Raw genomic sequence first — 27716 nt, 5'->3', positions numbered from 1 at the left:
CGCACCCATACATTCTCTTGTCAACTCACAGGTTGTTACTAACAGAGTCTGTAACCTAGATTGCGCTAAGTGAGGCAAAAGGGTATGATTATATAACTTTTAATGTCATTACTTTACTGTTATAATTTTTATTGAGATTTGTGCAAGCATTTACTTAAATATTATCTCCGTCCGTAAATTCATAAGTTTTAAAAATTATTAGACTGAGATATTATAATCGAATTAAAATTTAAAATTTCAATATTATTATTCTTTTAAAAAAAATATTGAGATATCATAGTCATATCACATAGAAAAACTCGTCCACGGTAAGCCAAAAGTCTAGTCAAGCAGACGCGTAAAGCTAACTAGAACAACAGAACGCAGAAATTGTGGTGCGTGCTATAGAAATTAAAGTAATAATGTGGGTGGGTCCCATAATAGCCAATTATGCAGCTTTCTCCTTCTCCTTAATTCTGTCTTCCTCTGCTCGTACACTAAATTCAAAATTCAATGCCCCTTAAAAACAACATAAGAAATCTTTTAGTTAGTTCGTGACCAGTTTATATATATAGTAGCAATTGAAAAAGGAAAAAGAAGAAAAGAGTTCATTATTATTAATACCTTCACTTATTAGGAAGTTGGTTCTACTATTTGGGTGAGATCAAGCTCTCAGCTTCAACATAATACGTTCTAACATTTTCTTGAAAGCCATCAATCATCAAATCTTCATACTTTTTTCCATCCTTTGGATCAATAAGTACAAATTTCTCATCTAAAACAGACAAAATAAAATCACTGTCCTTCATGGAACATAATGGCTGCAATGCCTGAATTGAATTGGCAAATGAAATCCGAGTCCAGGATTCTCTCACCTCATATTCTTTCATAATCCAAAATTCTTTCGACAATAATGTAGACTCTGAGATTAAACAAAGACAATTTCCTACAATTGAATACAAATATTTGGAATATTGGCAAACATTATCAGGTAAGGCTAAGAATTTAAACTTGTCTTTCGCCAAATCAAATGCAGCAATCATGTAATCACAATTGAGCTTGCAAAAACTGAAGTGGACAGTTCCATTGAGATTGGTCACCCGAGAACAATGATGAAAAAACTTAAAATTAGTTTCAAAGGCGTTCCAAGTATTGTTCCATAAAGAGAAGACATGCACAGCTACTACTGCTTTGGCATTTCTATAAGAATCAGAAAACCCTAAAACCTTGAACTCATCTATTGACTGAGCATAACCTAAGCTAACTAACGGTGTATCTCTATTAGTGAAAGGTTCATAGTCGTTTGGTATTCTCTTGAACTCTCTAGTTGAACAATGGTATATAAAGAAAGTTTCAGTTGCAGTTTCATCCCGGAGGGATCGGCACAACAAACCATTACAAGAACAGCAGATCCTAAGACAATCAAAAGAGCTTCTCTAATTGGAAAATCAAGCTAATCTTCCGTAATAATTTTGCTATCGAGGTCTATACGGAGAAGAGAATTTCTTCCTAAGCTCCTGACCACATCAACAAGAACCAGTGTTCGCCTTTGTTGGTTTTTAGTTTGGTGGATCTTGACGAACCGAGGATTAGTAATTAAAGCCCTGAACAACTTGGATAAACACTTGAATCGGCAAAGAGACTGGGTGGGCAGTTTTAACAAAATGTCAACAATGATATCCAGAGGAAGAGCTGCCATTGCTTCTTCCACAAGTTACGCAAAAGACTTTAGGGTTTTTTCAATCTCAATTTGGTAGCCGTCATGTTTCTAAAGCAGTCATATACATAAAAATTGTTAAATATATTATATTTTTATTCTAAAGCACTATCAAAGTGTTTTTTTCTTTTTCTTTTTTTTTGGGGGGGGTTTAATTTTGAAGTAGAGTTCTTGGGTTCTCTTCAAGCTATTTTGCCTCTATTCCCAAAAGCCTAAGGTAGAGGTTAATTAAACTTATAGAAACATTGCAATAACATCAGGAAGAAGCAGGTCTTGAACTTCGCTTCTAGCAGATCAAATGCAGCAATTTTGTTATTATCAAATACCCAATGACTAGACCCCCATCCAATATCAGATGCATGATGAAAATCACATTCCCCCCCCCCCCCCCCCCCCTAAAAAAAAGAATTGTTTTTCGTAGAGAAAACATTTATAATTTTTTTTTCACAAACAAAATCTCACAATTTTATAGTCATCAATATGGCTCAGCATAACCAAACCCATATAAACTTTTAACTATTTTACACAAAGTATAATTTACCTCAGTCCTCAGTTCGCTCTTATGAGAAAACAAAGACACACCTCTCCTTCGATAAACAAACAAGATTAGACAAAATTTTACAATGAAGAAGAAAGAAACAATGCATTCATTTCCTCAAAAGTAAATGAGAACTTGCAATAATTAAAGCAAGTGGCAACATAAGGTTATTGATCGAAAGTTGCAACCCAGTTGATGATAAACGTCTAGGCTAGCAAGTGGTGTTATTATGTAAAACTAATTAGAATCAGAATCAATGTACATTCGATAAGCCGGTCGGTCAGAAGAGTAGTAACCTTGGATCAGGGCATCAACTTGGAAACCAAATTTCTTGTAGAGATTCACAACAGGAATTCTCATAGGATCAACATGAAGCGTTACACAGGGCACAGTTCTGGTTCTACTTTCTTAACTGCTGCTTCCAGCAGTGCCTCTCCGTGACCTTGCCTCCTATGCTTCTCCTTCACTAATTAAGTTCGCCACAAAACCCATTAATTTCATGTCAATTAGAAGGGAAAAGAGAATGAACAACTAATAAATATTTCTTTGAGTACTTTTATCGAACAGATTGAGATTATGGCCAAGTAATAGAAAATTTAACAACGGGGCTAAAAGAATACGGGACCTGCAAGCTTGGTGATAGAAGCAGAAAGGGAAGGAGGCCATGCGTACATGCTGTAGCCAACGACTTGTCCATGAATCTGAATGTAAAGCAAGCTTTGGTTCTTCTTTTCCAGTTTTTCATCAAAAGATCTTGTCAATGATTCGTGTTTGTGAAAAAGCTTCTTCTCCATCTGACGATGCAGAAACGTTTCTGAATGATGAAAGTTGACCTCCGGAAGTTATCCTGGTCCTACGCAACCATCCTACATCACCATCTTCACAATCCCGTCCACTACATTAGTCCCGTTCGCTGAGTTTCTCTGCAGCTTCGTGACGGTCCCATTACTCTCCATGGCTCGTGGCTTGCTGCAACTTACAGTTGATCTAGCATGTATAGAAAAATTAGAAAAGAAGCTTCCTAGCCTTCTTTGTAACAGGCAGAACAATCCATGGAAATAGAGGGGCCATTTGTGGCAACGTAAAGAAGATAGTGAAGCCCCGAAGAGGCTAGCGCGTGATGTGGCATTGCATAGCATCATTTTTATGCTAATCTATAGAGCGGCCCAAAATGCTCGGAACAATATATAAATGGCAAAGCCCGCCCAAGTCCAAAACTACGTAACACCCTAAATTTTGGCCAACCATAGCATTATTTAGGGCTAGTTTGAGAATACTATAACTTTTAAAATAATCACTATTAGTTGTGTTGTAAAATTAATTAGTTGTGAAAAGAATCGGTTAAGTATTTAGTAAATCTTGTTTTCAAAAGTATAGTGAGTTTTGAAAGCAGTTATAGGTGTTTGGCAAATCTTACTGTTAAACTGCTGTGAGAAAACAAATAACTAAAATATATATAATTTAGGATGAAGTATACTTACACATATAAAACATGTACTTACAATAACTTTAATTGCATTACAATAATTTTAATTAAAAATAAAATATATATTATATTGATTTCATTTCTTTTTTCATCTTAAAACAACTATTAATTAAAAAAATCACAATTTTGTTAAAAATACTGATTTTGTTTCCAATTTCAGTATAGATAATTTTGGGTTTAGGTAATAATTGTATGGATATTTATGAAATTATATTAAAAGACAAAATTGATTCTCAAAATCATAATTTAAAAATTACTCCTTCTCTGTTTTCAAAATCAATTATAGAAGGAGCTGATTTTGACAACAGTAATTTTTATTTTTTTTCCCGAACACTAAAATTAGTTTTTATATTTTTAAGATCATTTTTAAGTCACCCCAAAAGCAATCACAAACGGGCCCTTAATATATATAAAATGCACCACACAGAGCAAACAAAGATGCTTCGTGACTAACATTCAAATTTTAGAATATCTTTGAATGCTAGTCATATAATAAATAAATAATATTATAATATGCATATATTTATATTAAAAAATCAGCATACAAGTGGTAGTTATGAAAATTCAACTACACATACCATATATGTTTTTAATTGGTGTATTATCTCAATTATATTTGATTATTACTCTGTAAAAATATGTCTGATGAATTATGAGACGAGAGGAAGAAATGATTGAAATTTTTATGCCATTCATTTCCACCATTTTATGAGTTACAATATCAATATAATGACACATTTATATCTAATTTATTGATGGTTAAACAGTAGTAGTTATGATTTCAGCTCTATAAAAGAAGCCTAATAAACTTTATGGTGAAAAGATGAGGGGAGACGAATCAAAAGTGATGAAAATCATCTCTTTTATATATGTATTCGGTTTTACTTTTCTTATCATTGCTTCTGTAAATTCGGTTTCACTTTCACATTGATATGTATATTCAAGTTAGCATAAAGATTGAGCGGTATGCATTTTATGGATGTATTCGGTTTCATTTTTCTTATTGATATATTCAAGTACTTGCGTAAAAATTGCTGCTAACCAAATTGCAAAGAACAATTAATATCAATACGATAATCTCTCTCAGAATAAATAATAAAGAATGTGCTAGATTTTAAGTGGACCACGAAAATTAGCCCGAGTTTTGCTGTTTAGCCGCGCCGAAAATAAACTATCATAACAGAAATTTGACCAGGGCTTGAGCTTGACTTACGGGAATCACGGGACACGGGCGTGATCAAAATACGACAGCGTTTTGGTTCATTAACTTTAAATACAGTTTCTATCTTTTGAGGGGGCTAAAACAAAGCCCCAACGTTTCGGTTGAAATTGCATCAAAGAGTGATGGAAATTTTTGTTCATCTGAGACTTTATTAATCATAATTAACTCAAATTTTAACTCTTTTACGATTAATGCTTGTGACCCAATGATAGCCTCCTATATATTATATTTTAATGATTTTTCGTTTTCACTTTTTTTTTTTTCCAAGTCTCTTGATGCTGAAGTAGTAAACTCCAGAATTATTGATAACTACTTTAATAGTGCCAGAGAAGATACACATACACACAGAGTATTGGACATTAATAAGTTAACTTTATACATTATCTTTAGTTGCTTCCAAAATGCGTCTAATTTTCTTCCCAACAATTCCCTTTTAATTTTTTTTCCCCAACAATTCCTTTCTTTCCAACAATTAATTCAAAAACCGGTTCAGTTCAATTTTAAGTATTCCATTTTTTAAAAAAAGAAAAAATTCAACCCCCCAATTCTTCCAAAATATTCGTAAATAAAAAATAAAATAAAATTACAAGTGTATAACCCATCAAATAAGTTCTTTGACATATTCAATTATTCATCCATAACCAAAATTCACAATAATCATCCATAATTATATAAAGTCATCATTTCAAGTAAACAACAACGATCAAAACTTCAAATCCCGACAAAAACTTGTTCTTATACAATATACCTAAGTTTGCTTAAACTTAGGCAAATTTTGCTTTACCATTTCATCATATCCTATTCCCGGATCCGTGTGAGAAGTGACAGAAGGAGAACAAATAAACATCAAATAAGCATCCGGGAAAAAGGGAAAAAAAAAGTTATGTAAAAAGACAGAAAAAATTTAAATGATTAATAAATCAATGGTGCTCTAATTTTTTTTAAGAAGTCATTATTAATTTATCATCACACACTTCAAATTAAGATTGTAATGTATTATTAACTAATGCTTTGGCTTATTAATTCTGCAACTAAGTCAAAATGAAAAGGTACTTTCAAAAGTAATAAGGAATGCATAGATAAAATATTAATCTTTAACAAGTTATCGTCTAGGATTGCATTTATAATTTAATCAGATGGGAGAGATTGGCACTAATTTGATTAAATTTAAAGCCAACGAAGAAACAGAAGTCACGATATCTACTGCAACTATTGCATCTAGTATGTTGTGTAGACAGAGATATCAACTCCAAAACAATTAATATTTGTTCTGTTAACAATGAAAACAACAACGGATGATTAAAACAACATTATGAGAGTCAAAATATAAAAAAAAAAAAAACATTTGAAAAAAAATCCAAATTAATTTAATTGCTCAATTACTGCATTTAATTTTGGTAAAACAAAACATCTTCTTTAACGTAAATAAATATATCCCGCCAAAAGAAAAAAAAAAAAAAAAAGCAAGTTAATATTTGATAACCATACTTATACATGAAAGAGTAAACCAATCAAATATAATATCTATACATAATCATCCAAATATTATGCAAGTAGTGGTAATTATAACGTAAAGAGAAAAATGTAATTCAAGTTGGAGTTGATACACCTTAAGTAATGATCAGGGACATCTCTTAGATTAAAGATTGGATTCGATACACCTTAAGAAATGTTGACATGGTCGTCTCTGCAAAGTCTCTTGGGACTCGGTTCCAATTCCTCTTCTCCAGAACTCGATTCAGATTCAGATACTGTAGCTATATCATCCAATTTTGAAATTTCGGTAGCAAAATTGAGAATGATAGTGTTGGGTTTGGTCTCGTTGGGACTTGCATATACTGGACACACTTCACAACATTTCACCACGTAGTACTGTGAGGAGAATTTAAATGGGACAACTGTACGGTTGTTATCATCAGGAAACCCAACATTCCTCAAGGGACGAAATCCAAGAATGACATTTGTCTTAGTCACTTGACGACGAAGCGCTATCGTCTCATAGCAACGAACAATTTTCCTTCCAGAGAGAGTTTTCATTAGAAAGTCGACGAAAAAGCAATCCCGTTCCTCATCAATCTGTTGAAGAACAGCACAGACAGCAAACCCCATTAAGTTTTGACAACAATGCTGTGGCAGTTGAAGAGTTATTTCAGATCCTGAACTTCGATTGATGAAAAACTCTGGAACGTTGTTCCCGGGTAACATTATGGTGGCGCCCTTGAGGTTTTCACGATGCTCCAATGGGTGATATCGGTTCAGGGGAAGAGAGAATTGGCGTAATTCCCAAAATAGTCTCAGTGACGCAATTGCCATATGCTGAATCCTTAGTCGTGAATCTGCCAAATTCTTCTTGTTTGCTTCTTCATTCATCAGTTTCAAGCAATTAGTAAAATTGAACTTAATGGACCAAATGCGATATTCCTCTCCAAAGGAATGTTTGGATAGCTTTTCGAGTACAGATGCATCTAGTTCTTCTAGACATGATGGAATCTCTGGCAAAGATTGGAGTCGCTTACAATTTGTCGCAAGTAACACTTCCAAATGTAGTGGGAGCTCTGGTAATGACTGAAGGCTATTGCAGTAGCTCAAGTCGAGACATTCCAGCCGTGAAAGTTGCTTGATACTTGCAGGTAGACCCTCAAAGTTATTTCCTCCCAGATTTAAGCATTCCAATGAGGATAGACAGCCAATCTCTTGCGGAATAGCCGTTAAATCACTGTAACCTAAACATAGGATTTTCAAAGAGATAAACCAGATAACAACGATGCAGACAATGACAGCAAACCTGATGATATGGATGGTAGTTGACTAATGGCTAATCCATGTGCATCCATGCACTTAAATTTAAAATTGCCAATGTTACCTGGCAAATTATCTAGTTCAGAGCAACACTCTAAGCCCTGCGTTTCAAGCCCTTCTACATTTTCAAATGAAGATGGCAGCTGCTCTGTAATTGTAGTCCAGCCTAAATTGATTCGATTTAAATGTTCCATTTTCTCCATGCTTTCTGGGAAATTCTCAAGGTTTAAGCACTTATTAAGAGAAAGCCAAACCAGAGATTTAAATTTACAAATGCTAGTTGAGACCCTCTTTAGCTTTTTGCAACTACATAAAAACAAGTATTGAAGATTAGTTAGGCACTCTGTTGATGAGGGAACTTCTTCTATTGCAGTCTCCGTTAAGATTAGATCTATTATATTCCCAGAAATCTGTGGAAACTCTGTGAGATTAACACAATAGGAGAAATCAATAATTATTGGACAAACAAAATGAAGGTTGTTTGGAAAGTGCCTAAGATTTTTGCAGTGCCTGAAACACAACATACTGAGATGGTTGAAATTTGTTATCGATGAGAGAACGCAAGCCGGGTTTGTACAGTTAAGAATATCTATTCTTTCAAGATTCGGCGTTTCTGATGGGTCTGGGATCTTAATGAGACATTGGGAATGACTGAGGTTAATAAATTTTAACTTGAAAGCTTCCTGTAACAAAAAGATAAGCAAAGTTTGTGTTAGATTAGCAACAATGAATTCAACAATTAATTAAACATGTATATTTAAAGAAAGAAAAATCAATGTTTTGGTATTAGTAAAACATACCTTTTTTCCTTCCCAAATCTGCACAACTTTATGACCATAAGGCAAATTTAGTTCAACAAGGTTCTTTGGCTTGAAATTAGATGGTAGTGTTCTCAATGGATAATTGCGCCAGTAAAGATATTTCAACTTCTTCGGTAAATAATCTAGGCCGTCTGGAAGCTGCACTTTAGTGCTCATGTCCAAGCTTCAAAAGCCTTTGGTATATAAAATTTCAGTAGTCTAAGATTAGACATATTTATTAGGGGTGTTCAGAATCCAATCCGATCCGCTCAATCTGTCTGATCCGTTGAATTTGATCCGTATAAATTCGATCCGTGGATTAGTGGATTGGATATGGATTGAAAATTTAAAAATCTGCAGTCAATGGATTGGATATGGATTTACTTCCGTAAATCCGTAGAAATCCGTGATTCCACAAAAAAAAAAAAAAATATATATATATATATATATTAAAAAATTATTATAAATTTAATTAAAAAATTATAAATGTGACATTGCATGGTTATTAAGCACTATAACATATCTTAACCATTACCCAATAATAATATAAAATGAAAAATAATTAAATAATCAAATATACAAATATAACTTGTAAAAATTGTAAAACAAAATAAAAGTAAAGTCACACACACTAGCAAAAGTAAAGTAACATAACGCCAAGTCCCTAACAATTTGCAAACAAAAAACCCTAAGCTTCCCCACCGTCACACACACTAGCAACACTCAATACTGGTTGGATGCACTCTCGACATGGATTTAAAGGACATCGGCCGCGTGATTCCAGCGAGAGTAAGCCATCTTCTTTCCCAAATCTATCAAGCAACTTCACATTCACTGGTTCCAGTTGAACAATTTCACTATCACAACCTTCAAGATCACTACCCGTACGGCTTCTCCTGATTCCCATCGTGGATGGATCCGTAATCATCACTTTTCGATAGGCGCAACAGCCCTGGTGAAGGATCAGACTGTGTTTGGTTTCTGAAATTTCGTCATTTCAATTAATTGTGGCTTTATTTGAACAATTTATTTCGGTGTTATATTAACGTATTATTATAACTTTATTTGAACAATTAAGCTTGATGTGTTATATTTTGAAACTTTGAACGTATTATTGTAGCTTTATTTGAATACTTAGGTGGTGCTTGTTTTTTTTGTCTAAAATCTGAATAGACCTGAATTAATCTGAATTCTGAATAGATCTGAATGTCTGAATCTGAATAATATGTTTGTTTTTTTTGTTCGAATCTAGGAAAACAAGTATTAAGTTGTTTTTTTTTCAACTGAAAAAGTTGAAAATATGTGCTTTTACATTTGTATCTTTATTAAATTTGAATATCAAATAAATAATATATTAAATACCACAATATTTTAACATTTATAAGTAAAACTATATTTAAGTGAATATATAATTATTTTAGAATTTTAGTATATAAAATACCATAAATTTCAAATTTTATCGTATATAATATAAGAAAGAAAAAACATGGATATTTTTATGTAAAACATGGATATTTTTATGTAGAGTAAATGTTTATGAGTGAGTTTTGGGATAGACATGAAAAATAAATTATAAAACATGAATATTTTTGACATTAGTAACTAGCTGACTTAATTCAAATTTCTCCATTAAGTAAAAAGCTAAAAAAATTGGCTTATTTTATTAAGTCAAAATTACCTAAAAAGTCTCATTAAGTTATAAAAACAAACACTTCTAATGAACTTAATTAATTAAGTTAAGTCACTTTAAGTTATTAAGTTAAAAAACAAACGCCACTTAAGTCTCGATGTGTTATATTTTGAAACTTTAAATGTATTACTTTAACTTTATTTAAACAATTAATTTATTTAAATTTTATTCAATTTTAAATTTAATTGGGTAACAAAATTATTTTTAGATTAGATTTTTTTATTTCATTAGTTGGAGAGAACTAAAAATTTTTAATTCAAAAACTAATGCGTAAAATGGTGGATTGCATATGGATTGAGTTAAATCCGCATCCGATCCGTAGACGTATGGATTGGATATGGATTGAGTCAAATCCGCATCCGATCCGCAGATGTATGGATTGGATTTGGATTGGATTTTATCAATCCGTGGATTGGATTGGATTAAAAAATTATAATCCGCAAAATCATGGATCGGATATGGATTGATATCCAATCCGTAAAATCCGATCCGCGAACACCCCTAATATTTATGAAGGCTCCTGAGCTTAGATTGATTTCTTTTATTTTGAAGAAATTTAGGAATATGCCTTCAATTGCATCGGTCCCCTTATTAAACAAAAATAAAGAATGAATTAGTGTAAAACCCAAAATTCATAAAATTTATTATTAAACGCTCCTCAGTTAAAGACAAATTCTGCTTCTTCACATAATTTTTTTTCCTATTTGATAAAAAATTTGGACACGAACTTGCGTTTATATATATATAAAGAGGTCATGGCTACCTTAGAGTAGTTACTCTAAGATAAAATACGAATCATAACCACACACGTAAAGTGATAAATAATAATAAAAAATATTATAACTTTGATTATGTGGTTATGAGAAGCGCTCTACCTTATAACGGTTCTAACATAGCCGGACACATATAAAGAATACCAACAACTATTGTAGAATGTGTTTAGCTAAAAAGTTTTCTTTAATTGTTTTTGGATAAAATTCTAAAATATTACTCAAAATTATAACCATAAAAGTCATTTTTCATGTTTTGTGGCTGTCGCAACCAAGTCAAATTCAAATACAATTTTCCTGTTTAGGTTAAACTCATAATTTTTTTAAAACTCTTACTTCGCTTATTCGGTTATAGCATCTGTATGGATTATATTATTTCATTACAACAATTATATCAAATAACATTTTCACAATTTTTAAATTTTTACGAATTTTTAGCGAACAATCTCTAGCCACATTTCTTGCAATAAATCATGCATTTGCAAGCGGTTACGTGATACTGTTATGAGTGACTTATCAATGAGGACATCCAGTCCATAAGTGTTAGAATCCTAGTCTTAGATTTGCATTATTTCTTTTTCCGTTAAGGATTAGTTATTAAGTTATTATGTTATTAGGAATTATTATTTTCGTAGGATCTCTTTGGCTTTGTATAAGGAATTGTTGCTACTTTAATAAATAATAAGAATTGCTTCTAAAAACTCTTGTTTCCCCTCTGGCCACTTCTTCTCATTATTCTTCTCATCAATTCGTCGCTTCTAAATTGCTATCTCAAAGCAGTAGCCTAACATCTAGTATTAGAGCAGTTTTTTTTCTTGGGCATAAGGACTATTAAGGAATAGGAAGAAAGGGTATCTCATCAAATTCAATGAGAAAGTTGACGTCTTATCCCAACAGTCCAATGACCTCCAAGAATTAATCTTAAGCCTCCGCGATCAATTCATCCGGTTTCAAGAAGATAGAAACAACAACCAACCGTTACAAATCAATAATCAACAACCCGAACCTGCAGGACATATTGGAGGAGCACTTGTGCAACCCCGCCATATACAGATGGACTTCCCGGTTTTCAGGGGGGAAAATCCAATAAGCTGGATCTTTTGCTGTGAACAGTATCAGCAATTGGCCGCCTTGCCTGAGACAGATGTGCTGTCACTTGCTATCGGACACCTAGATGGAGATGCAGTACCTTAGTATCACTGGTTAGAGCAAACTATGGCTAATATGACTTGGGCACAATTCAAACGAGCTCTAATTACTCGATTCGGAACATTCAAAGAAGGTGATGCAGTTGAGTCCATTACCAAACTACGATAGACTGGGACTGTTATTGAATATCAACGACAATTTGAATGGTTGGCTGATAGAACTCGGAATCTACCAGAATCATTCTTCATTATTTGCTTCCTTTTGGGATTACGAGAGGATATGAAAATTGGAGTGAAGATGTTGAAACCTGCTAGTCTCCTACAAACGTTTGAGCTTGCAAGATTCCAAGAAGAATACATGGTTGTTTCTAATCGTAGGATTCCACCTCGGCCTAGTATGAGCAGGCCATCGCCACCACTCCTTAATTCATCTCCCAAAATAACCAAAATTGGGGGGTCATCACTGCCCTCTCTATTAGGCCCACCCCCTCTGGGATTACCACTGTTTCGATGTCTATCAGTTGCCGAACAAATTGAAAGACGAGCAAAAGGATTGTGTTATGCCCATGGACTTGTATAAATTCAACCAAAATAACTATTCCAATCTTACCAAACTCTTGAGTTAAATTTATTCAATGCTTTATTTTAGGAAATTTTTTTCCAATGCTACTTTTCCATTTTTCGAGAAATTAGAACTGCGGTATATATAGAAGATATTGAGGTGTGAAGCGACATTAATTTCATGGGTTATGGGTTATGCATAATATATTTTCAATCCAAATTCCACTATGTAAAGAGGATTGAGAACTTAAAATTAAGCACAAAATAAACATAAGTAAATATATGATTATGCAACATAACATAAATTTTCTCAATTTATAACTGTTTCTGCTACATGAATTTGCACAGTTAAACCTAATTAAAGTCTAAAAAAGAACAATTGGAACAAGGTTTTGGAATAGAATGATAAACAATCAATATGATCCATTTCCAGTCATCAACACTAATTAACTGCATTTTTCAGACTCATGGTTATATTTGTCTAATATCATATCTTCCACTAAATTTAAAATCCAACGCCCCTGAAAAGCAGCCATAAGAAACTCTTTAGAAAACTGGTGATAAGATTAGATTTTAAAAAGAAAATATGTTCATTTTCCCTTCCTTACCTTTTTTTTTAATCTTTTATAACAAAGAATTATATGAAAAAGTATCAATTTAATCACCTTTGCCAACATCCCAATTTTTCTTTTATAAAATTTGACCACGAAGACTAAGAAGAACTATTCATACCTTCATCACTAAGGAAATACTTTTCGGTATAGCTTGGGTGCACACCAAGGCCCCTCGCAAAGTGTCACCCCATTCCGAAAAGGCCCCAGGGGCACCGAGATGGGTGGGCTATAGCCTTGGTAGGGGGAGCGGATGAAGTTCGTCCCCCAACGACTCCCCGCGGGCGCCCCAAGGTCCCTCGCAAAGCCTCGGTAGTTTGAACGCCGAAAATTGGGCATGATCTCGGGGACCACAAAGTAAAATGGCCGGTTTTTCCGGTTTCGGCTAAAAAGACTCCCCGCGAGCGCCCCGAGGTCCTTGGCAAAGTCTCACCCCATTCCGAGTCCAGCGGACGAACTTCGCCCGCGCCCCCCAACTAACACCCATTTCGGGGCCCCTGGGGCTTTTTGGCACCCGACCTTGGGGCACTATTTTTGGGCGCGGCTGTGTCCGTGACTCCCCGCGAGCACACCGAGACCCCTTGCAAAGTCTTGTCCCATTCCGAGTCCGGCGGACGAACTTCGCTCGCCCCCCCCACCAAGGCTATGTCCACCCGTCTCGGGGCCCCTAGGGCCTTTTGGCACCCTGCCCTTTGGGGCAGTATTTTTGGGCGGGAATGGGGCGAGGCTTTGCGAGGGACCTCGGGGCACTCGCGGGGAGTCGTTGGCAGAGCCCCGTCCAAAAATTAGTGCTCGAAGGTTGGGCGAAGTTTGTCTGCCGGGCTCGGAATGGGGCCTGGGGCATTATTTTTGGGTACGGCTGTGCCCGCGACTCCCCACGGGCACACCGAGGCCCCTCGCAAAGCCTCGCCCCATTCCAAGTCCAGCGGATGAACTTCGCCCGCGCCCACCCATCTCGGGGCCCCTTGGGCCTTTTTGGCACCCCAGTGGGGCTGTTGCCATGACTCTTAGAAATGTACCCCGAGGCCCCTCGCAAAGCCTCGCCCCATTCTGAGCCCGGCAGACGAATTTCGCCCGCAGGGGCCCCAAGACGGGTGGGCTATAGTCTTCGTCCGTCCGCTGGGCTCGGAATGAGGCGAGATTTTGCGGGGGACCTCGGGGTGCCCACGGGGAGTCGTCGGCAGAGCGCCACCCCCGAAACAGGTGGGCTTTAGCCTTGGTGGGGGGTGCGGGCGAGTCCGACGGACGAAGTTCGTCCGCGCCCCCCCATTCTGAGCTGGGCGGACGAACTTCGCCGTTGCCCCGGACTCGGAATGGAGCAAGGCTTTGCGAGTGGGCGCAGCTGTGCCCACGAGCCCACTCGTTTTGGGGCCCCTAGGGCAGAAAAGGCTTTCGACAAACACTTGCACTTTGTATTCTTGTAGATTTTCTTTGAAGTCAATAACAACCATAAGTTCTTTACAGTACTTTGTAATCCTATAAATTTTCTTTAAAGTCAATAACAACCATAAGTTCTTTACAATTACCATCTCTTTGATCAAAAAGTGCCACATTCCTTTAGAATTTAAGTGTAATCGAAATAGAGTTATTGGGCTATAGTGCAAAATGCATTCAGTTTATGGGTCGATATGCAAATAATTTGCTAACGTGGCAAAAATCTGTTATGGTCGTTAGTATTGTTTCTGGAAATTTTCCAAACACCTCAGCATAAAAGGGGCTTTTGCATAGCCTTTCGTGCGCGTGTGATTTTTCTTTCGTTTCCTCATCAAATTCTATAATTCTTGCTTTGATAAAAAGCTTGTAATCTCTTCTGTAATGTGTGATCAGTGCATAATCAGTTTGAACAATAAAAGCTTGTGAGTTTTTCCTTCAAACAGAGTCATTTGGCTCAGTTCATTAGTTTCTGTGTTCATCTGATTCCATTGCTCTTGTTCTCTGTTCTTGGAATTTTTCTTTGGTTATTTGTTCTCAAATTTCAACTGTATGTAAACTTTAAACTCTATTGGCTTATAATGTATTGATTAAGAATAATCCTCAGAGTTTCCAATTGAAACTTTCACGGGTATTTTAATTGTTTTGGATAGACAAATTGCACTAAGAAAAAAATTTGGCTAATTCAGAGGATAATGGAAATAACTATGCTTCAAAAGGCCAAAGACTAGAGAAAAAAAGAAGAATTAATTATTGATATACAAAAGAGAAACACTCTAAAATTGCAAGCAAACTAGTTTCATATATTATTTGGGTTTTGGAAGGGGTGAGGTTTTGAACTTTAGTAGTTCCTCTAAAATCCAAGCTGCAATTAAGCGTTGCTAATTGGAAAGAGCAAAGAAGATTTTTTGGCACCTTACTGAAGCAGACATTATGGCACGGTTGTTCATGTACAATGGCTGCTCTGATATGCTAGCTTCTCTGTTTTTGCTTCTAACTTTGCTTCAGTTTTGAACATAAATTCTTGCTTAAATAACCAACAATTAAATAACACGAATATGACTCGTGAAATCCCATAATGGCTAATTATGCAACTTGCTCCTTTCCTTAGTTTTGTCTTCCCCTGGTCGTACACTAAATTCACAATTCAATGCCCCTAAAAACAACGTGAGAAATCTTTTAGTTAATTCGTGAACAGTTTAAATGCAGCAGCAATTGAAAAAGGAAAACGAAGAAAAGAGTTAATTATTATTCATACCATCGCTTATTAGGAAGTTTGTTTTGCTATTGGGTGAGATCAAGCTCTCAGCATATACCTCACATTATACTTTCTAACATTTTCTTGAAAGCCATCAATCATAAAATCTTCATACTTTTTTCCATCCTTTGGATCAATAAGTACAAATTTCTCATCTAAAACCGACGAAATAAAATCACTGTCCTTCATGGAACATAATGGCTGCAATGCCTGAATAACTGGCTAATGAAATCCGAGTCCAGGATTCTCTCACCCCATATTCTTTCATAATCCAAAATTCTTTCCACCATAATGTTGACTCTGAGATTAAACAAAGACAGTTCCCTATAACTGAATATGAATATTTGAAAGATATTGGCAAACATTATCAGGTAAGGCTAAGAATTTGAACTTGTCTTTCGCCAAATCAAATGCCGCAATCATGTAATCAGAATTGAGCTTACAAAAACCGAAGTGGACAGTTCCATTGAGATTGGTTGCCCGAGAACAATGATGAAAAAACTTAAAATCAGTTTCAAGGGTGTTCCAAGTATTGTTCCTTAAAGAGAAGACATGCACAGCTACTACTGCTTCGGCATTTCTATAAGAATCAGAAAACCCTAAAACCTTGAACTCATCTATTGACTGAGCATAACCTAAGCTAACTAACGGTGTATCTCTATCAGTGAGAGTTCGTAGTCGTTTGGTATTCTCTTGAACTCTCTAGTTGAACAATTGTATATAAAGAAAATTTCAGTTGCGGTTTCATCTCGAGGGATAGGCATAACAAACCGTTACAACTTACAAGAATAGCAGATCCTTAGACAATCAAAAGAGCTTTCTTTTAATTGGAAAATCAAGCTGATCTTGAACATATCAACAAGAACCAGCGTTTTTCCTTGTTCGTTTTGAGTTTGGTGATCTTAACGAACCGAGGATTAGTAATTAAAGCCCTGAATGACTTGGATAAACACTTGAAACGGCAGAGGGACTTGGCGGGGAGGTTTGCAAATACATCGACGATGATATCTGGAGGAAGAGCCGCCATTGCTTTTTCAGCAAGCTAAGCAAAAAACTGTTAGATATAATATATTTTTATTCTAAAACACTATCAAAGTCAGGGATGGCAATGGGGAGGGGAGGGGAGGGGAGGGGACCAATCTCTCCGTACTCATCCCCGATATTTTGCGTATGTCCCCGTCCTCTCCCCGTCCCCGTCAGAATTACTTGAGAGAATTCTCATCCCCTCCCCGAATAATAACAGGTGATCCCCAAGGGTCCCCGATCCCCGAATAACTAATACATTTTTTGTTTTCGATTTTGAGTTAATCATATTAAAATAAAAAATTCAAATAAAAATAAAGTTTGAAATATATCTTACATTAATATCCATTACAAAAGTCACATATATTAAATTAGTAAGTAACACAGCATGTAAGGGATACAAATTTCTTTTACAAACTATCGTGAATAAATTAATAGTCTAATACAAAATTATTACAAATAAAATCGAATTTAGATTCAAAATTAACTTTTTCAATGGTGGCATGGGCACTTTATAAATGTGGACTATTCCATTTACAACACAATAGTTAAGTCGGAGCAAATCAAGAGCAAATATTAGATTAGATTAGATTAGATTAAATTAGATATTAAAATTGTGATTCGCTGTGGGCAATTATAACATCTAAAAATAAACAAAAAATAAATTTAAGTTTAAAATATTTAATGAATATTAAAACAAAATTTTTGGGCTAATAGAATTTACCCGGTTTTTTTAATGTCCTAAATAAAAATTTAGGACTTTAATTAGTTAATTAGACCTAAAAGTTTAATAATATAAATATTTTGATATTTTTTATTTTTATCAATATTTATAATTTTATAATTCAAATTTTATTATTTATTTACTAGTAATTTTAAAAAATAAAATTAAAAATTAAAATGGGGAAATGGTTAGGGGATGGGGATTCCACCTCATCCCCGTCCCTTCCCCGAATAAGAAATTGGATAAAAAAATTTTCCCGTCCCTTTCCCGAATAAGAAATTGGGTATGAAATTATCCCCATACCCTCCCCGAATGAGAAAAATCCCTGAGGGTACCCGTCCCCATGGGGATTTTTGCCATTCCTAATCAAATTTTTTTTTTTAATACTGTTCCGTTAATTTTGAAGTAAAATTTTTGGACTCCTTTCAAGATATTTTTGTTCTACTCCCAAAAGCCCAAGATAAAGGTTGATTAAACATACAGAAACATCTGTGATAACATTAGGAAGGTGCAGGGTGTTGAACTTCTCTTCCACCAAATCAAATGCAGAAATTTTGTTGTTAACAAATACCCAATGAATAGGCCCGCCTCGCATATCAGATGAATATCTCCAATGAAAATCATGTTCAACTTTTTTTTTTCCCCCAGGAGTTGCTTTTCACGGAGAAAACATTTACAATTTTTTCACAAACAAAATTTCACAATTTTTTCACAAACAAAATTTCACAATTTTATAGTCATCAATTTGCTCAGCTTAACCAAACTTTTCACTATTTTTCATATGGTATAATATAGCTCTCCTCCTCAGTCCTCAGTTCTGTGAAATTTGAACTAAATACTCAGTCTCGACATGTCATATGTTGAGTATGTCTTAGCACGACATGTCATCTGATAAACATTTGGAACAAAACCGACATGAGTCGTAATGTCGTTCTTTGTTTAAGTAGCTCACATGCCTGGCATGTGAGCTGAAGGAAATGTCTTCTCTCTAAACGACTATGTAAGAAGCCGTTTTGAGCATGCTTATTCAAGACACGTTGCAAGCACTTGACTGAGGCAGATTCTGTTATGTTAAGCGGGAAAAGCCGCTGAAGAAGGATTCCCAGAATCGGTTAATAAAGAGCTGGGGTTCTGGGTTTTGGTAACAGACCAGAAAATCAAGAGAGAGCAAGAAAGAGGGAATGAGAGAGAGAGTTTCGACTAAACTTGTAATCTCCATTTGTGTTTGTTCTCGGTAAACTCTTGAAAGCAATAAACTGAAATCACAGAGCTTGTTTCCAGTGGATGGAGGCATCATTCATTTGGTGCTGAACCACTTTAATCTAAGTGTGTTGATTTCTTCTTGGTTGGTTCTTGATTATAAACCAGTGAGTTAAGTGTTCTTGGGGTGGGTTTAGTCTTGATAGTTTGGGCTTTAAACACAACAAGTTCCCTCTTATGAAAAAACAAAAATACACCTCTCCTTCTTTGATAACAAATAGTTTCTCACGTTAAAACCCTCAAAACTAACAAGACTAGCCACAATTTTTTCATAAAGAAGAGAGAAACAATGCGTTCATATCCTCAAAAAGTAAATGAGAACTTGCAATAATTAAAGTAAGTAGCAACATAAGGTTTGCGACCCTGTTGATGATAGGCGTCTAGGCTAGCAAGTGGCTTTAGTATGTAAAACTACTTAGGATCAAAATCCATGTACATTCGATAAGCGGGTCGGTCATCAGAGTGGTAACCTTGTATCAGGGCATCAACTTGGAAACCAAATTTCTTGTAGAGATTCACAGCCGGAGTTCTCAAAGGATCAACATGAAGCGTTATGCGGAGCATTAGTTCTGGTTCTGCATTTCTTAATTGCTGCTTCCAGCAGTGCCTCTCCGTGACCTTGTCCCCGATAATTCTCCTTCACTAATTAAGTTTACCCCAAAACCCATTAATTTCATGTCAATTAAAAAGAAAAAGAGAATGAATAACTAACAAATATTTCTTTGAGGACTTTTATCAAACAGTTGAGAGTACGGGCATGCAGTAGAAATTTTAATAACGGGGGCGAAGATAAAGGACCTGCAAGCTTGGTGATAGAAGCAGACAAGGAAGTAGGCCATGCGTAGATGACGTAGCCAACGATTTGTCCATGAATCTGAATGTAAAGCAAGCCTGAGTTCTTCTTTTTCAGCTCTTCATCAAAAGATCTTGCCAGCGATTCGTGCTTGAGAAAAATCTTCTTCTCCATCTTCACAATCTCGTCCACTACATTAGTCCAGTTCGTTGAGTTTCTCTGCAGCTCCGTGACGGTTCCATTGCTCCCCATGACACGTGGCTTGTTGCAACTTACACTTGATCCAGCACGAATAAAAAATTAGAAATGAAGCGCCATGTGGGGAAAAAAGTCAGCGGAAATAGAGGCGCCATGTGCGGAAATGTTAAGAAGATGGTGAAGCCCCCAAAAGGCCAGCGTGGCGTGGCATTGCATATCATCATTTTTTTTTCTAATGCTAATCTGTAGAGCGGCCCAAAGTGCTTTACATAGCTGCCAAAGCCCACCCAAGCCCAAACTGTGCAAGACGCTAAAATTGGAGTCTTTCAGCTGTTTGGGCCAACATAGCATAAATTAACACAAATATGAAATGCACAGATACAGATGCTTCGTGCAGAGACGTGTTTCCTTTAGTGCTTATCATTTTTAGCAAACTGTCATTGACTTTCGATGTGGCTGCAGTCCGTTTTGCACAATTGACGAGTACAGTTGATGTGCATAATGTTGGAAAGTTTATTATAATATTTCGAAATACGCAATAATCGTTTAACTATATTAATGTTGGATTAATATGATGAATTATGAGATAATAGTAGGCATTATATTTTACAGGATAAATTAAAGATAACAATCTTAAAGGTGGGGATAATCTCTTAATCGAACTAAAAATGCAAGATACCTAAAAGCAAATTTAGCTAATAAATGTGTAGTACGATTATAGTATCTTAAAATATGTCAAAACTTGAAGTGCTGTTGTGTTGAAAAAAGTTCCTATACTTCTAAAATAATCTAAAATAATTCTGGACGTGTATGAAATGTGCTGAAAATAAATTAAATAATGCACAACAAATATGTCACAACCATCAAAAGTGACACAGTAAGTAGGGCCAAACGTTTTAACCTGTGCAATATCTACATCATTTGAAAAAACACATTGTTCAACCCCACAACGATAACCTGCCTATCATTATTACAAATCACAGAATTATAACCCACTCTACATCGATCTACATCCACAGCTACATCCACATTTAATTTATACCACCCTACCGAAGGCACATGCCACTTCTGAACAGATGAAACACCACTAAGCTGCATTCAGTTGCCCTCCACAGAGTCTACAGAAACAAAAGATTGGAAGATACCCTCAATCCATGCAACCACATGTGATGGCACCACTTAATCCTTCCGTTACAAATAAAGGCAATTCAGCATGCAATAATTTTGACACGTTCTAGATGATACTCAAGAATCTATAGTAATTTTTCATTACAGGGCGATATTCCAATGTCACAAATTATGATATGATGTCTTGATAATTAGTCTCAAGGTGGACATATTGCCAGGATCAATACAAAACCCGCCTGAATGATCTGGCTTTAAAGGATCTATATTGAGTAGCTTCCAGGGCAGGTTCAAGGAAATTTGAGGATTTGGGGAAAAAAAATTATAATTAGGCCTTTTCATGTTAATGTTTCCACTTGTAATAAATAAAATTTAACAATTATATTAGTTAAGAAGTATAAGAGATTTATTTTAAGTTAAGTAAAAAAAAAAGTCAATGAGAAAAGATATATGTATTTTCCTAATTAAGCGATAGAGAAATTTTGTTCTGTTGGGGCACTTTAAAAAATAATTAAGTAAATAACTATATGATTCCTAAATCAGCAATCATGGGTATCTAAATACGAGAATGTTTAATTCTTAGAAGTTTTGGTAACGTTCGTTTAATATGGTCTAATTATAATTGTTTTATGAGAATTCGTAAAATTATTGTTTATGAGTGGGTAAAAAGAAACATAAACATTATATGATTTTAGCTTTGGACAAAAGTAGCTTTTAAATTCTTTTTAGAAGATTTTTCCATCTTTTTCTGTCGCCCCTTTTCTTTTATGACTTTGAGAAGCATAATTTCTATATCATCTTAAAATTTATAAACATTGAATACCTCACCTATATCTATTGATAAATATTAGTGAAATGTTGGAGAAAATTAAATTAATGAAAAAATAAATTATATGTTTCTTTCAAACTTAAATGCTATAAGGCAATGTTCGGTTACAAGAAAGGGATGAAGAGGGAAGGAAGGGGAAATAGGGAAAGTTAAGGAAAGGAGAAGAGAAGGGTGCAGAATTCTATTGAGTATTTTTTGTTCGGTTTGGCATGGAATTATTAGAGAAAAAAAAAATCAACTTTTTTTTATCTAGATAATTTTACACTTTTTGTCTCCGATGGGTGAATGAAAAATAAATAATATTGCTTAGAATTTATATGATACCTTTTATTAAATTTGGGTTTAATAGGGCTTCACATTAAATTTGGGTTTATTGGAATTGTTATATGCAGTGCGAGTCTCAAGAACATAAAACGATGATTTTTGGAACATTACAGACATTTTTATATAAAAATTAAATATAATAATTAACTCATAATGTTTCTTAACTCCTTCTGAATAATTAATTATCTCTGTTTACAATAGACTTAAATAAAAAAATGTTCCTTATTTATTCGTTATTGTTTACTTTATTTACTCCGCCCTATTCAATATTTCACTATAGTACATAGTACATGTGTCTTAAAATTGATCACAAAACCGAAACAGAAATAAATTCCAAATGCTAATAGAAATTAACATTCAGCAACCTAATGCAATTTATTCAATAGCTTTCACCTTTGTATTCAATGTTTCACTATAGTACATAGTACATGTGTCTTAAAATTGATCACAAAACCGAAACAGAAATAAATTCCAAATGCTAATAGAAATTAACATCGAACAACCTAATGCAATTTATTCAATAGCTGTCACCTTTGTATTCAATCTTTCACTATAGTACATAGTACATGTGTCTTAAAATTGATCACAAAACCGAAACAGAAATAAATTCCAAATGCTAATAAAAATTAACATCGAACAACCTAATGCAATTTATTCAATAGCAGTCACCTTTGTATTCAATGTTTCACTATAGACAAAACCGAAACAGAAATAAATTCCAAATGTTAATAGAAATTAACATCGAACAACCTAATGCAATTTATTAAATAGCTGTCACCTTTGTATTCGATGTTTCACTATAGTACATAGTACATGTGTCTTAAAATTGATCACAAAACCGAAACAGAAATAAATTCCAAATGCTAATAGAAATTAACATCGAACAACCTAATGCAATTTATTCAATAGCTGTCACCTTTGTATTCGATGTTTCACTATAGTACATAGTACATGTGTCTTAAAATTGATCACAAAATCGAAACAGAAATAAATTCCAAATGCTAATAGAAATTAACATCGAACAACCTAATGCAATTTATTCAATAGCTGTCACCTTTGTATTCGATGTTTCACTATAGTACATAGTACATGTGTCTTAAAATTGATCACAAAACCGAAACAGAAATAAATTCCAAATGCTAATAGAAATTAACATCGAACAACCTAATGCAATTTATTCAATAGCTGTCACCTTTGTATTCGATGTTTCACTATAGTACATAGTACATGTGTTTTAAAATTGATCACAAAACCGAAACAGAAATAAATTCCAAATGTTAATAGAAATTAACATCGAACAACCTAATGCAATTTATTCAATAGCTGTCACCTTTGTATTCGATGTTTCACTATAGTACATAGTACATGTGTCTTAAAATTGATCACAAAACCGAAACAGAAATAAATTCCAAATGCTAATAGAAATTAACATCGAACAACCTAATGCAATTTATTCAATAGCTGTCACCTTTGTATTCGATGTTTCACTATAGACAAAACCGAAACAGAAATAAATTCCAAATGCTAATAGAAATTAACATCGAACAACCTAATGCAATTTATTCAATAGCTGTCACCTTTGTATTCGATGTTTCACTATAGACAAAACCGAAACAGAAATAAATTCCAAATGCTAATAGAAATTAACATTGAACAACCTAATGCAATTTATTCAATAGCTGTCACCTTTGTATTCGATGTTTCACTATAGTACATAGTACATGTGTCTTAAAACTAATCACAAAACTGAAACAGAAATAAATTCCAAATGCTAATAGAAATTAACATCGAACAACCTAATGCAATTTATTCAATAGCTGTCACCTTTGTATTCGATGTTTCACTATAGTACATAGTACATGTGTCTTAAAACTAATCACAAAACTGAAACAGAAATAAATTCCAAATGCTAATAGAAATTAACATCGAACAACCTAATGCAATTTATTCAATAGCTGTCACCTTTGTATTCGATGTTTCACTATAGTACATAGTACATGTGTCTTAAAATTGATCACAAAACCGAAACAGAAATAAATTCCAAATGCTAATAGAAATTAACATCGAACAACCTAATGCAATTTATTCAATAGCTGTCACCTTTGTATTCGATGTTTCACTATAGTATATAGTACATGTGTCTTAAAATTGATCACAAAACCGAAACAAAAATAAATTCCAAATGCTAATAAAAATTAACATCGAACAACCTAATGCAATTTATTCAATAGCTGTCACCTTTGTATTCAATGTTTCACTATAGACAAAACCGAAACAGAAATAAATTCCAAATGTTAACAGAAATTAACATCGAACAACCTAATGCAATTTATTCAATAGCTGTCACCTTTGTATTCGATGTTCCACTATAGTACATAGTACATGTGTCTTAAAACTGATCACAAAACCGAAACAGAAATAAATTCCAAATGCTAATAGAAATTAACATCGAACAACCTAATGCAATTTATTCAATAGCTGTCACCTTTGTATTCGATGTTTCACTATAGTACATAGTACATGTGTCTTAAAATTGATCACAAAACCGAAACAGAAATAAATTCCAAATGCTAATAGAAATTAACATCGAACAACCTAATGCAATTTATTCAATAGCTGTCACCTTTGTATTCGATGTTTCACTATAGTACATAGTACATGTGTTTTAAAATTGATCACAAAACCGAAACAGAAATAAATTCCAAATGCTAATAGAAATTAACATCGAACAACCTAATGCAATTTATTCAATAGCTGTCACCTTTGTATTCGATGTTTCACTATAGTACATAGTACATGTGTCTTAAAATTGATCACAAAACCGAAACAGAAATAAATTCCAAATGTTAATAGAAATTAACATCGAACAACCTAATGCAATTTATTCAATAGCTGTCACCTTTGTATTCGATGTTTCACTATAGTACATAGTACATGTGTCTTAAAATTGATCACAAAACCGAAACAGAAATAAATTCCAAATGCTAATAGAAATTAACATCGAACAACCTAATGCAATTTATTCAATAGCTGTCACTTTTGTATTCGATGTTTCACTATAGTACATAGTACATGTGTCTTAAAATTGATCACAAAACCGAAACAGAAATAAATTCCAAATGCTAATAGAAATTAACATCAAACAACCTAATGCAATTTATTCAATAGCTGTCACCTTTGTATTCGATGTTTCACTATAGTACATAGTACATGTGTTTTAAAATTGATCACAAAACCGAAACAGAAATAAATTCCAAATGCTAATAGAAATTAACATCGAACAACCTAATGCAATTTATTCAATAGCTGTCACCTTTGTATTCGATGTTTCACTATAGTACATAGTACATGTGTTTTAAAATTGATCACAAAACCGAAACAGAAATAAATTCCAAATGCTAATAGAAATTAACATCGAACAACCTAATGCAATTTATTCAATAGCTGTCACCTTTGTATTCAATGTTTCACTATAGTACATCGTACATGTGTCTTAAAATTGATCACAAAACCGAAACAGAAATAAATTCCAAATGCTAATAGAAATTAACATCGAGCAACCTAATGCAATTTATTTCATAGCTGTCACCTTTGTGCGGGTCACAATTAAAAACAACCAATGGATAATAAGTTAGAGGGGGAAGGTTGTTGCCTTGTGCGGTGTCAGAAATTGAAAGCGTGGAAGAGGAAAGGGATTCAACATTTAAGAAGTTCAGAGTAATTAATCTCATTCACATCATATGATTATTAAGTGAATAATAAATTTTCACAATTTTCAAAATATTTTATTAACTGAAAGTCTAAAACTACACTTATCATTCATCAGTGCATATCATATCACTTAAAAAAAATTGAGATGATTTTTTATTGCTCAAGAAATTATTATGATGCAACTTTTACGAGGCGCAGTTTCAATGTCACAATTTATAATAAGCTTTTATGAAAGGTGTGGTCTAAAAGAACAGTAAATAGATAACTAATTAAAAAGAAAGAGCAAAACAAGCATAAATGCAGTCAATTCGTTTTGTCTTTCTTGCAAGTGAATTTGCTGGCTTCATATTCTAGGAACGCATTTTATAACAGGTTTTACTTTGATAAATGGCTAGGATTGGATCTAGAATAATTAAATACCTATAAGATTGCGAAATGCATTGAATAGCTGAATTTAGATAACATAATACTACTATATACTCATCAGTTGGTGCGTTAGAAATTAAGAATTAATCAGCATCTATTCTATTTGCAACCAACAATGACAAAATTACAAATTATTTAGTTAGTTATTAATTTGCAATAAATTTTAAACAAAAAATAGAAAACATTAACCCCTAAAACATACAACACTCTTTGCTGGATCCCGTTACATTTATTCTTTTAATAAAAGCGGATATTTTATTTCAGAATTCAGTTTACATATAACTTTCCAAAAAACTAGGATAATCTTCCAACCAAACTAAAGACTATGAACATTTAAGAGCAAATTTAGATAATACTATTAGAAAAACAAACACAGTGAGATAACAATTTAAATAGTAGCTAATTTAAACAACAATGTAAACCAGCAATCGGAAACAACAAATAAAGAACATAAGAGAAAGGAAACTGAAACAGAAATATAAAACCGAGGCCTGCAGAGGACAATTTCCTTAAAACAGATTTACCATCTCTTGGAATGCTTTAGGTTTGCTAGTATCTATTTCCTAGGATACAACGAGCACGAATTTCCGGTCAAGTACAGACAGGTAATTCCGACGAACCACAACAGCTGCAAACTCGATCAGGAAAAACAGACGAAGAAGGAGGGAAGAAAAATAACAAGTGCTGATTTCAGTGTCTCAAAAAACAAAAAAGGAGGTGCCTTTTATAGTCATGTGAGGATGTAACAGCTGCTTTGTATTGAATTTCCGAATTCAATATATGTTATTAAATTGTTGTAACAGCCATTGAACTTAAACAATTCAATTCAAAAATTGCATTGCATAACAGCATGAAATAATTGTAAAACTGTTACAACTCGTTTGAATTCAAAGAGGTGTGAACTGTTACACAAAAAATTCAAAAGGAAATTAAAAACGTGCCATGCAAGCTTAGGTGATTTTGGGCTGACATTCGCGTACGCAGGACGCACACGAGTTCAACCAAATTGGTCTTGAATTCGCACCCCCCCTGCGCACGCGCGTGTGGAGAGAGCTTCTATCCTTATAATTCTTATTCATGCATGGTTAAGTGTTTATATATAAACACTAATCCCTAGGCTTCTTTTTCCCATGTGGGATAAGTCTCATTTCTTTTCAAATTTCCAACTTCAAAGGTGAACTTTGAGAGACAATTTCTCATTCACCCAAGCACCATTTTGAGAAAATAAAATTATATTTTTGAAGTATTAACGGAATAGAATCCGAACCTCACAAGAATTCTCACTTTCTCTAA

General features: G+C 34.1%; 2 long non-coding RNA genes and 2 pseudogenes across 7 annotated transcripts; all 4 read right to left on the bottom strand.

Annotated features, from left to right (window-relative positions):
- Positions 1–222: 222 nt before the first annotated feature.
- LOC102610996 (uncharacterized) lies at positions 223–16715 on the bottom strand. The gene is made up of 3 exons (XR_008053090.1): positions 16264–16715; positions 604–854; positions 223–498 (listed from the first exon to the last, which is right to left on the bottom strand). It is a non-coding gene; the product is annotated as an uncharacterized LOC102610996 (long non-coding RNA).
- LOC112498274 (uncharacterized) lies at positions 2172–3371 on the bottom strand (annotated as a pseudogene).
- Positions 16716–19317: 2602 nt separating the features above from the next.
- On the bottom strand, positions 19318–20295 carry LOC127901061 (uncharacterized; annotated as a pseudogene).
- A 2415-nt stretch (positions 20296–22710) lies between these two features.
- On the bottom strand, positions 22711–27334 carry LOC127901062 (uncharacterized). 6 transcript variants are annotated; one of them, XR_008053093.1, is made up of 4 exons: positions 25186–27334; positions 23617–24386; positions 23065–23478; positions 22711–22817 (listed from the first exon to the last, which is right to left on the bottom strand). It is a non-coding gene; the product is annotated as an uncharacterized LOC127901062 (long non-coding RNA). The 6 variants fall into 6 exon arrangements; XR_008053091.1 differs by having other exon boundaries at positions 23065–24386; positions 25186–25295; positions 25434–27334; XR_008053096.1 differs by having other exon boundaries at positions 23065–23202; positions 25186–27333.
- Between the last annotated feature and the right edge of the window lie 382 nt (positions 27335–27716).

Source organism: Citrus sinensis, chromosome 3, assembly GCF_022201045.2.
Source record: "Citrus sinensis cultivar Valencia sweet orange chromosome 3, DVS_A1.0, whole genome shotgun sequence".
Lineage (NCBI taxonomy): Eukaryota > Viridiplantae > Streptophyta > Magnoliopsida > Sapindales > Rutaceae > Citrus > Citrus sinensis.
This window is presented reverse-complemented; position numbering and strand designations above follow the sequence as displayed.